The sequence below is a fragment of the Triturus cristatus genome, chromosome 4_2 (assembly GCF_964204655.1).
Source record: "Triturus cristatus chromosome 4_2, aTriCri1.1, whole genome shotgun sequence".
In the NCBI taxonomy this organism is placed as follows: domain Eukaryota; kingdom Metazoa; phylum Chordata; class Amphibia; order Caudata; family Salamandridae; genus Triturus; species Triturus cristatus.
The window spans coordinates 470,878,537-470,891,570 of NC_140586.1; the positions used below are offsets into that span (position 1 = coordinate 470,878,537).

The 13,034-nt window shown below is 45.4% G+C and overlaps 1 protein-coding gene across 1 annotated transcript in view; it reads right to left on the reverse strand.

Moving 5' to 3' along the window:
- LOC146834565 (interferon-induced protein 44-like) overlaps nt 1-12,573 on the reverse strand; it is a 519,193-nt gene extending 506,620 nt beyond the window's left edge. Inside the window, exon 1 of the mRNA XM_085601972.1 lies at nt 12,438-12,573. The gene's annotated coding sequence lies outside the window, so the exon portion shown is untranslated. The remainder of the gene's footprint in view (nt 1-12,437) is intronic.
- Between the last annotated feature and the right edge of the window lie 461 nt (nt 12,574-13,034).

Genomic DNA, 13,034 nt, shown 5'->3' on the forward strand with positions numbered 1-13,034 from the left:
TTCAAGCCTCTGATGAGGGGGTCTCTTCTAATCCAGATTGCCAATGGCTCAAGGACCAAAGCAAATATAAAGGGTTAGAGCGGGCATCCTTGCCGCGTCCCCCTATGCAGGGTGAAGGGTGCGAGTGACCCCCTTTGAATGTCACATTTGCCAAGGGCTCCGAGTAAAGCAGCCACACCCAAGACAAACATTTTGGGCCAAAACCGTAATGTTCTAACACCGCAAAGAGATAGGGCCATACTATTAGATCAAACACCATTTGGCATCCTGCAACATAATTACAGCATCCTCTTGTATAGTATGGGCTCTACCTAGGACTCCATGAAGCCTCCACAGATAGAGCGCCGTGTTCCTGCCCGGCATAAATCCGGACTGATCGGGATGAATGAATTTATGGAGCAAGGGCGACAAACGCGTGGCCAGAATCTTTGCCAGTATTTTCACTTCCGGATTTAATAACGATATTGGCCGGTACGACCCTCACTGATCTTAGGCTGGCCCTGTTTGTGACTCACCATATCTGCCAGTCTTTGAGCCTCAGGAGGCAGCCGGTAGCCACCCTCTCTTCATACATATCTATTAAGTAGGGGGCAATAGTAGACACATTGAGTTTAAACAGTTTGATTGGAAGACCACATGGTCCCATCGCCTTTCCAGATTGTAAGGCATCAATTGCCTTGGTAACCTCTTCTCTGGTCAAATCCAACTTGAGTTCCTCCACCTCTGTGTCTGCCAACACTGGGACTCTTAGGGTAGACAACAACTCCCCCGCTTCGAACCCTGAGTATGTACTCTCGGAGGAGTATACTGCTTTAAAATACTCTGCAAACGCCCCTGCTATACTGTTCCTGTCCGCGAGCTGATCCCCGCCCTCCTTGAAAATCCCAGAGACCCACCTGGAGAACTGTTCACGTTGGTCCAGCCACGCCAAGAGCTTACTTGCCTTGTCGCCTATCTCATAAACTCGACACTGATTGGCTCGATAGTAAACCCTAGCCGCCTCTTCGGCGATATCTCTATATTCCTTCTGCTTGAGAAGCAACTTATGTTTGCATTTGGGAGTTTCTGCAGTCACCAGGTCCTCTTCCAGTTGGGTTATTTCGCCTTCTAGGGCCAGCAGTTGTTTATGCTTTTCTTTCTTATGCCCAGCTACCATAGATACACCATGGCCCCTAATCACAGTTTTGTATGCCTCCCAAAACGTGGAGGCCGAGTCCACTCAACCCACGTTTTCCTTGAAATATTTTTCTGTTGTGTCAATTAGGCCCTCCCGAACCTTAGGGAGCCTCAATTACCAGGGGTTGAGCTGCATCTCACTTGAATGTTCGGAGGGGTAATCTCCATATGTAGCTATCACCGGAGAATGATCTGAAATGCCTCTTGGGAGGTGGCCCACCCCGCTAGACATTGAAAGTAGGTCCGTTTTGCAAAATATATAAACTATGCGGGACAGACTCCCATGTACCCCCAAATGAAAGGTGTAGTGGAGGGAGGACGGCTTTTGGACTCGCCAGAGGTCCAGCAGGCCCATTGTCGTCAAAAAATCTCCAAGGGCTCTTCCCGCCGGCTCATCCGGCCTGGCAGGTCGTGTGTCCATTTCACCATTTAGTGCTGCATTACTATCACCCCCAAGTAGCAACTCACCCTCTGGCAAATTGAGCAGTTGTATACCCAAATCAGTAAGTGTTGGGAGGTGAAGTTGAGGTGGAATGTAAAATGAAGTGATGTTAATTAGCCGTCCCTCCCAGGTAACCGTCAGCGTCACAAACCTACCCAAGTGGTCACGTGTAACAGTTCGGACATGAAAAAGGAAGGACTTACGGAGAAGAATTCCTACCCCCCTGGAGCCCTTGGTGTAGCCTGCATGCGTCACCAACTTATACCCCCACCTATTCAAAGCACAGTATGTGGAGCCTTGTATGTGCATTTCCTGCAACAGGACCACGTCAGGGGCCTGCCTCTTTAAGTATCGCAAGACAATTCCTCTCTTTATTCTATCCCCAAGCCCATTAACATTCCATGAGAGCAATTTAAGTCGGTCTAGTCACCCAGGCTATTTCAGTTGACTAGCTATTTATGTGACTTAACAGGGAGGGGGACTCAGATTCAAGATTATACACTGACACAGTAGCATAGCGTCCCTTCTAACAAGTAAGAGGAGGTACAACATGGTCAAACAAGTCATGTATTCTATTGTCGGAAATTCTATTAACAAAATAGGTACCTTTCTTGCACTGTCAGAGAACAATATTGCAAATGAACTTAAACAAGCAACAACAAAACAACAAACCCCTAAGAGGCCACCCACCCCTCCCCCCTCCATGCCTCCCTGCAATGTGGACTCTAAACTGCCCACCCCCAAAAGTGCCGAGCGCCTGTTTAACCCACCCCATAAAACTATTGTAGAGGGAAGGTGGCCCCGCTAACGCCGACCAAAGGTCTTATACTACCCCAGTTCTGACCAGAATTCACATATAGGATAACTTGCGACCCCTCCCGCCGGGAAGCAGTCCGGGTCTCGTGGTGAAAGACATTAAGCTGTAACATAATAAAAGCCAGAATATACATGGACCCAACAGTCAACAACGCACCAACCTTTTCAGAACAAAGTCACTTGATAATGGACAGTTTCATCTCCAAGTGGCAGACGGTCTCGAACAGTGCCCAATCACAGCCTCGGGAAACAACAATCGACGAGGAGGCCACCATACAGGCAGACATATGAGCGCCACAGTGGTTCTACCGGGGGCCCTCAACAGAAGCGGGTGCCTCACGAAGACCATCCTGTCCTCGCTCCCTCTGCCTTGAGTCCTGCTGCGAGGGGCCACGCACCTGCCACTGTTCAAACCAGTTCCACGTGTCCTCTGAAAACGAGAAGAACCAGACCTTCCCTCCCGTTCTCACTCTACGTTTTGCTGGAAAGAGCATGGCGGATTAAATGTTCTATTCACAAAGTGCCCTCTTAACCTCCAAAAAGGATCTCCTCATTTTCTGCACCTTCACTCTAAAGTCCGGGAGGAAAGTAATTGTAGAATTTTCAAACTTCGTAGGGGGGGAGGAGCTTGCAGGATTACGTCCCAGTCCCAATAGTTGAAAATTCTAGCTATGAGAGGGCGCGGTGGGGCACCGGATTTGGGGGGACCACCTGGCACCCTATGGGCCCTTTCCACAGAAAAATAGCTGGAGAGCGAGAGTGGCTGCAAGTGGTTGGGAATCAGATCTTCAACAAAGAAGTCCACCGCCGGGCCCTCCGCCCGTTCTGGCACCCCCAGATGCGGACATTGTTCCTGCATGCCCTCCCCTCCTGATCCTCCAGCTGGGCTTCCATCTCTCTCGTCACGACTTGAAGTTTCTTGACTTCTCGTTTCAAAATTTTCGTGGAGGATTGTAGGACCATCACAGAGTTTTATGTAACCCCGGGCGTAGCACTACGCTTCGCCCACGTAGTGTACGTAGCGCTGCCTGCTTCGCACTTTCCGAAGTAGGCGAAGCAGGGCAGCGCTACGCACACGCCGAGGGCGAAGCGTAGCTGCTTGCCACCCGCCACCCACCTCCCGCCCGCCCTTCTTTTAAATAATATAAGCATTGAAAAATAAATTAAAATAAGTCGACTTACCCGTAAGCGCGGCGTCTCCGGGGCTCCTTCTTTCTGTTTCTAATTTCTTCTGGCAAATGCGCATGCGCGGACACCCGCGCATGCGCATTTCTCGCGAGAAATGCGCATGCGCGGGCGTCCGCGCATGCGCATTTGCCAGAAGAAATTAGAAACAGAAAGAGGGAGCCCCGGAGACGCCGCGCTTACGGGTAAGTCGACTTATTTTAATTTATTTTTCAATGCTTATATTATTTAAAAGAAGGGCGGGCGGGAGGTGGGTGGCACGTAGTGGGGCTACGCGAAGCGCGTAGTGTGCGTAGATTTGGGCACACTACGTGCTGCTTCACGTAGCCCCACTACGCCCACTACGCCCACCCTTAGTTTTATGCAGTTTTCATCCTTTCTCCCAATGACCGTAGATCTGCCTGCATTAGGGTCACCTCCGAAGTAATGGAATCTATTTTAAGTTCCAAGGCGGCTTGGACCCCCCGTTTGTCTTCCATGATGTCTTGATGGGTAGGGGCACCTCCAGCCACCTGCTTCTGCGCACCTGGCTCCACATTCTGTTCCTCAAAGCACTCCAAAAATTAATAAATAATAAGGCGCAAGAGAGGGAAAAATTCTAATCAGGTCGCCCTCCACTCAAAAGACCTGATTATGCGGAACATCATACACTCTTTTAATAATAGGGCTGGTATTGGGGAGTATCCACCTCTACCCAATAGCTGGTCTATACATTTTGCCAGTCATTATCCATTCCTAAAAGCCCGCAGTTTTATAGTATGTTGGTTTGTCAGTCAACTCATCACCAATATGCCCTCATCTGAGAAAGGTGCATACAGAAGACGCAAAAAAATGTCTGAAGGTGAAAAAGTCCCTCATGTGCGCTACACCAGAAGAGCTACTGGTAGGTTCTCACCAGATTACCCACGTTTCTCATCATTGGTAACTTTCTCACCTATTAGAAAAGAAAAAGAAGTGTCCAGTAAAAAGAAAAGAGGTGAAAATAGTGTTGTGTTTCTTAACGAAAGTAACAGAGGACCCTGTAATTTGCAGAAGATAAAAAATATCTCTCCAATTAAAATTAAGTTCAAACTCACATAGATAAAGTTGCAATTTTTTTCAGATCCGTGAGTTCACTCAAACTTCAGAACAAACTGCATGTTGAAGACCAATTCAGGATGGGCCAACAGGTTTCATCGCCTTCCCTATTTTTTGGCGATTCCGTCAGGGCTCGAGGTCAAGAGTCACCTCACTGGACTTCTGAGGTCGTACACAGAATGACTGACAAACACAAACAAACAAACATGTATCAATTAAAACCGCCAACCAGTTCAGACATCCCACATAGTAAGTACTGATTTACCAGGTCGAATATTGTCCTGGATATCATGCACTGTGATTTGTATTTACCAGGTGGTTGTCAAGGGCCCTCGAACCAGCTTCCCACCGTTTCAAGGGGTATTAATCTTTTATATCGTCATTCCCCTACAGCACAATTCATTGCCATGAATGCACCTGTAAAAACATATAGCCACTATTTATTCATTTCTCATCTCGCTGCTTCAAGTCATAATTATATTGCCAGCTCACTATCTCGTACTGTGGGTCAGACTCAGATTTCACCCCTCAATTATATAGTCATTGCAAGCATACGCACTTTGCTTAAATATGCTGACTACTCCCATCCATCTAGGAAAGACTTTTGAAGAAAACCGTCATCCACATCCACGAGCAACTGGGGTTTCAATGATAACCCCCTGCTTGTCAACCACGCACACCTACTCTTACCGCATACATCCACGTCCCGAGCTTTGTCTCGTTCCAGCGTGCTATTGCGGAACCGGCTCCTCTTTTTAAATGCGTGTACCGGAACCACTCAAATCACCGCTACACTCGTCACCATGCAACCATGTGCAGCGTTTAAAAACCATAGGCGCCATCTTGTATCGGTATTGAACCCGTTATGCCGTTTTTCTCTTAAACAGATAATCCCGATGTTATAATAAAGAAGCTTCTACTTTTATCATACTGCATGATCAGAACTTTTTCTTATACAGCAATCACTAGTGGACACTGGTTCATCATCATGTTCCACACTTGATATTGTCATGTGTGTTCCATACGACAGTGCCCACATTTATTCATCAGACTTTCTTCGCTGATTCACATTATTCAAAACTTCAATTATCATGTGCTTGACTTGTATTTTGTGATCACTCACTACAAAATCTTTACTATTCAGTATCACTTATCAATCTTCAGACTAGCACCTCAGCTTATCAAAAGATGTTGTCCATACCGGTGTGAGAACTAACACATATAGCTCTGTATCTTCAAATATTAATGAAACAGGGTCAGTATGTAAATCAGGGAGGAATATAAGTTAGTCCATTATCATCAGTATCTTCAGAAACTCCAGGGCACAACCACCACTAATACCACAACAGCAGTCCCCACATCACTCATGAATACCTAAGGGCAGTCAATTTCTAGTCCCTCCTGATTCATCTGCTGACCTTATTCCATTCTATAAAGTCATTCAATCCAATTTGGTCAGCGATTTCTGAAAAGATCCACCGGGCTTCTTTTATAGCTAGTATCTTTTCCATGTTACACGCCTCTCCCATTACTCTTTCCAGTACAAGCCATTTCAGTGCCCTGCACTCATGCTTTTGCTCCTGAAAGTGTTGCACTAACCTTGTGGTTAGTTTTCCAGATTTTATTGTACTTAGATGTTCCTGGATGCAGATTTTAATCTTTTGTGAGGTTAAACCTATATAATGTAACCCACACTGGCACGTGAGTCTATATATCATGTTGACAGTATTACAGTTACTGAATTTATTCAGATGCCAAGTCCTCCCACCCGGCAACTGTACACTGTTGGTGTTCTCTGTCAACTCACAGACGGAGCAACTACCACAAGGGTAGTGTCCAGGTGGAATAGATGTATTTTTAATGTGCTGCACAGGCCGTGTATGTACAAGTTGGAAGGGGGGCCCTTGGCAACCACCTGGTAAATATAAATCACAGTGCATGATATCCAGGACAATATACAACCTGGTAAATCAGTACTCACTATGTGGGATGTCTGAACTGGTTGGCGGTTTTAATTGATACATGTTTATGTTTGTTTGTGTATGTCAGTCACTGTGTACAAACTTAGAAGTCCAGTGAGGTGACTCTTGACCTCAAGCCCTGACGAAATTGCCACAAAATAGGGAAGGCAATAAAACAGGTTGGCCCATCCTGAATTGGTCTGCAACATGCAGTTTGTTTTTAAGTTTGAGTAAACTCACGGATCTGAATAAAATTGCAACGTTATCTATGTGAGTTTGAACTCAATTTCAATTGGAGATATATTTTATCTTCTGCAATTTACGGGGTTCTCTGTTACTTTTGTTGAGATACACAACACTATTTTCACCTCTATTCTTATTACTGGACACTTCTTTTTCTTTTCTAATAGGTGAGAAAGTTGCCAATGATGAAAAACGTGGGTAAGCTGGTGAGAACTTACCAGTAGCTCCTCTGGTGTAGCGCATGTGAGGGACTTTCTCACCTTCACACATTTTTTTTGTCTTTTCTGTATGCACCTTTCTCAGTTGAGGGCATATTGGCGATGAGTTGACTGACAAACCAACATACTATAAAAATGGGGGCTTTTAGGAATGGATAAAGACTGGTAAAATGTAGAGACCAGCTATTGGTTAGAGGAGGATTCCCCCCGATACCAGTCATATTATAAAAAGAGTGTATGATGTTCCGCATCATCAGGTCTTTTGCTGTTGATAATACCTCAAAGCACTCTGCCTTGGATAGCGTGAATTTATCAAGCTTAGATTGATGCGTCTGCAGAGATCCCTTGACCGCCGTCATAGCGCTGTCTTCGATACTGGCTCCACGCAAGATCACCTCGGGCCGCCTCCAGCCAGGCCGCAACTAATATGTAGGTTGCAGCTGTTCCGCACCTATGAGAATGGCACCCCCCTCTTCCACATGTACCGTTCCAAAAGCACTATGGGCTCCTGTGATATTCAGGGGTATAGGGCCAGTAGAGAGGGCCCGCTCTGTAGACCAGCTCCAAGAGGAACACCAGCTGGGCAACAGAATGCGGTATATAATCACCAGGGACAAAAACGTCTGCTGCAAGGGAGACGACACGAATAAAAGCTTCTCTCTATCTCCACATTCAGTGCTGGACAAGGGTCTCCAGTCAGGCACAGGCAGGCATCCCTCATCACAGCAGCCCGCTACAAGTCTGTGTGCCCAGCACAACCATTCACCAGCAATACAGCCTGCAATCGTGCACCAAAGTGCGCTGACCTCGGGGAAAGACGATAAATAAGGCCTCTCATCTATTTCCTCAGAGGCAGTGCCAGCACCCTCTCCATCGTCTCATAGAGGCAATTCAGGAGAATGGGGGGGTGTAGGTGCAGCAGGCAAAGTAGTGCGGAGGCGGTGCTCGAAGTGTAATGTCGCGGCGTCAGCCCCACGCCAGCCGCGGCCTCCTTGATCTGTACGCCACAATCTTCTCTGTTCCCGAGGTCCCCGGGGGCCCCCCGTATTCCTGCCAGTCTCTGTTGAGGGGCGGCCGCACGGAGAACACCGCAGGCACCTCCTACTAACGCTAGGCTTCTCTCCGCCGGCACCACCTTAGCGCTGATTTTGCATGCCGAGTAGACACCGGTTCACCGCTTCCCGCTCCGGGTGTCTCAGGGTCTCGGAGAGCACCGGGTACAGCAATCCTGGGGTTGTTTTAGGATATTTGACGGATGTACTCGGGGTTTTTAGACTGGCGGGAAACGGAGCTCTACTCGAGCACCGCTATCTCAGTTGCCGGTTGGTCACGACCCTCGATAAGGCTGAATTCTTGTTCAAGTTACAGGGACACAACAAGCTACTAGAAACCTTACTTGAAACTGATCAATTGCAGCTGGGCCTGGACTGGACACTCCTGTTGGCCTCTGCCTGCCACACTCTGAATCTCTAAGTGCCTCCTCTGAGGCAATGCATGGCTTTGGAAGTATACTCCTGTTGTTGATTGGGACTTAAAAACTAAAGTGTGAAAGTGAAATCATTGACCAGGATACATTTCACCTATATTCTATTCTACTCCAACCATTGACTATCATTGGCACTCTGGTTTCTTGGTGCTGTTTATAATTTAAAAATAAATAAAATCATATCTCTGGTTTCCCTTATTGGATTTTTGTCAATTTGTGTCATTCTGTTTTTTTAAATTGCACTTTATTTTTCTAATTCATTTTGGAATTTTTAGTTTTACATTTTGAATTGATTTTTTTTTATTTACTGTTTTAGTACTGCATAAAAAATGTACATATTGCCTCCAAGTTAAGCCCTTCTGCTCTGTGGCATTGCTACCGGGGGTTGATCTCAGGTTTATTAACTGACTTTAGTGATTCACCCTGACAATGAATGTGCTTATCGCTTGGTTCTAGACCAAGTAGCTCCTCTCAAACCCACACAATTGAGGCGAACCAAATCTAAACCCTGGTTTAACGTGGAACTGAATGAGGAAATGCGTCAACTCAGACAAACGGAAAGGTCTTGGAGACTAAACCCCTCGACCTTACACCTAGCCCAACTTAGATCTGCTCGGCAAGCATACAAAAGACACATTTTCAGTGAAAAGGCGTCTTTCTTCCGCAGCCAATCAGATCTGGCGAAAAACAGACCGAGAGAACTCTTCAACATTGTCAAAAGCCAAACTCACTGCACTCCCTCTCAAGAAATCAAAGCCACTAATGAGCGTTGTGAAGAAATTGCCACCTTCTTCACTAATAAAGTCTTGAAAATTGATCAATCCTTCATCCAAATTTCTAACCCTCCTTCCCTCTTAACCTGCCCCACTCTAACCACCCCTGATCATTCAGAAAGCGTTCTTACCAAGGACAATCAGGTCTGCCTCCAGCTAAAAAACAATGCGCATTGGTCCGACTTTGAGCTGATGTCGGAAAATGAGGTTTTCAGTATAATTTCTAACCTAAAACCTTCATCCCACAATATGGACCCCATCACATCCACAATCATAAAAGAAGTTGACCACACCATTTCCCCTTTCTGGAGAAAAATCATCAACGCCTCTCTCACCTCAGGCTGTGTCCCAGACTCCCTTCAACTTGGACAAATCACACCCATTCTCAAAAAACCAGGGGCTGACCCTAATGATCTCAACAACCTCAGACCTATCTCCAACCTCCCATTCCTTGCAAAAACATTGGAGAAATGCGTTCTCCACCAACTCAACAAACACATTGATGAGTTCAACCTCCTCGACACCTTTCAATCAGGATTCAGGAAAGGCTGTAGCATGGAAACAGCTATGCTCAACGTCTCTGATGATATTCACAAGGCTTTAGATGAAGGTGATGCCTGCCTACTCATCCTTATTGACCTATCTGCGGCATTCGACACAGTAAATCATCCAGCACTTCTGGAGACCTTGTCGAAGCGCTCCGGCATCAATGGCACAGTACTAAAATGGTTCACCTCCTTCCTTCAACACCGCTCGCAAAAAATTAAAACCAACTCCTGTCTCTCGAAGCCAACAAAAGTCACACTTGAGGTCCCGCAAAGCTCGATCCTCTCCCCTGCCCTCTTCAATCTTTTCATGGAGCCCCTCACAATCATCTTGAAAAAAGCTGGAGTGAACTACCACCTTTACGCTGATGACACCCAAATCTATTTCAAAATCAAGTCTCCCAGCGACATCCAACACCTCAATGCCACTCTAACCGAGATCCAAACTTGGTTCAACGCTAACCACTTAAAGCTCAACCCAGATAAAACAGAACTAATCCTATTCTCTCCAAAAAGCAACCATCGTCCAATCCAAGAGTGGCTCAAGTATCTGGTCGCCCTAAACTGCCCCATTGTCCTATCCGACTCAGTTAAGTCTCTAGGCATCACCCTTGTCAAGAACTTATCTTTAGAGGCCCACATCAAAAACTCAGCAAAAAGCGCTCTTTTCTCTCTAAAACACCTCAAGAAATTGAAATCTTTTCTTCCCCATGATGACTTCAAGACAGTAGTCCAATCCCTAGTTCTCTCTAAAATCGACTACGGGAACGCCATCCTAACAGGGACTCCAAAAGCTCACCTAGCCCCTCTAAGGGCAGTGTTGAACATGGCCGCTCAACTCGTATCTGAAGTAAAAAGATTTGATCACATCACTCTAGCTCTCAACTCCCTCAACTGGCTTCCCATGGAAGGGAGGTGTATTTACAAACTGGCCTGCATCACACACAAAACCCTTCACTCTCCAGCCCCTAACTACCTGAACAACAAACTGGTAAGAGCAGGTCAATCCAGAACGCTGAGAAGCACCAACTCACTCCTTCTTATTCCTCCGAAACTGAAAAAGAAAACCACAAAATACCGATCGTTCTCTGGCAACGCTCCCAGGATGTGGAACGCTCTCCCTAGAGTCCTCAAATGCAACCCCTTCTTCTCGTGTTTCAAAAGAGACCTGAAAATCCATTTCCTTAACAAATACTTTCCTGACCAACGTCAACTAACCTAGACTTCAATATCTGAGTTTACTCCTCTCTCTTGACATTCAAGGCTAGTTGGTGACTGGACTGTGTTAAGCACCTTATTTTCCATGCTGTATTTTTTTTTATCCCTGGTTTTGCTTCCTTACTGCCTGCCTACTAGGTAATTCAATTTCCGTCTGTTTTTCTTTACAGTATGTATGTAAAGCGCTCTGATACCTACGGGTCCAGCTAGCGCTATATAAAACTTTGAAAATAAAATAAATAAAATAAAACATACCTCCGCACACTAATAACCCAATTTTTTACGACAATCAAGAGTAAAAAACGGACCAACAGACCATAAAACAGGCCCAAAAACAGCCAAATGAAGGCCCACACACTGCCCTGTCAGACCAGCTCTTTTGGCACATGGCGCGCCAAAGTGCCCTTTGGGACAGTTCGGGCTTTTCAAAAATATACATAACCGTTCAATATGCAAATGCCTAAGAAGGTGCTTTCGTTTATATTTGTATTAATCAGACATTTCATAATGTTTCCCAGAATTTGCAAACCATTAAGTAAGTGGTGTGTTTCTAAATGTTTGTGATAAGTGTTATTATATATTTGAATTGTGAGCCGTCTACGAGCGTTATGCAGCATATTGTGGGGCAATATTTCCAAAAATCTTTCTTCTGTTTTAACTTGCATTTCTATGTTAGTCACGAATTTCAAAATTACTAAATGTTAAATCATATTTTCCCTTTCTGAGTCCCATGTCCAGGCGTGTGGAGCCTTTCCAGCTCAGTTTGTTTTTTCGATGCATTCTGTAAATGTACAGCTGATTAATCCGTTGTGACGTCAGGTCTACAAAACGCATTGAAGAAACCTGAAAATCGGGTTATCCAGTTGTTCTCGCTACCGATGAAGGCTGAAAAGATCGTAAACTTTACGTAAAGTACAACAATAAACAGGGATCAGAGGGCCCCTAACCGACTCCAGCGCCACTGCACCTGCCGCGCCATTAGTAGCCACGCCCTTCAAATTAGTGAGCTTTTCCGCTAAACCGTTATACATTGTTCATCACCACTGGCATGTCCATTTAGGTGTATTTACACGTGTTCAAACCGAGATGGAACTTGAATAAAAATAAAACCCATAATATTAGCAGACTCCAGTAACAATAATATCACGGTTAAAAACCCTTACTCCTCATGGAACGGAGTAGGGCGATCATTAGAAATATATGTGCTATTCTTTAAGGAAAAGCACCCATACACAACCTTTCGCACATAAAGGCATCTTCTTTCTAAATTACAATTAATTTCAAGTTTATATTTTACCTGTAAGTGCCTTTTCTTTAGACTCGGGTTTCAGTTCTGCTCGATTGCAGGCTTGCAGCGTATCAGCATAAATGAAACCGAAACTCAGCGAGAGGCGGGGCTCGTAGAGCTCACACGGAAATCCCTGGCTGGCAAATGATTGTCAACCTCTAGATCGCAGAAAGGCTGCTTGTTGGAATTATGCACGGCGACGAGCATAAGACTCGGGGATCTGTACTTAAAGGTGTACATAAAAAAAAATACTCCTGTAATAAATACACTTTGATGCAGTCTTGCATGTTTTTGTGAATTACCTCCAAATCATCGAATATTGGAATAGTCAGGGAATGTTTGTATACAACAATTCACCAAGTTTGTTTCAAGAGCAGTCACGTTTATAACGCAGCAAGATCTCCAGCAATCTCGCTCCAGTGTGTACACTCTGCGATATTCGAGATCACACCGGACCCCCGAAATTTTAGGGACAAGTGACAAGTTTGCCTTCCTTTCTTTTCTTTTGTTTTCAATGAGATTAGTCCCCCTTATAATAATTACGTTTTTGCTCCCGTAGGCACACATTTATTTTATTTTATTTATATAGTTTTATATAGCGCGAAC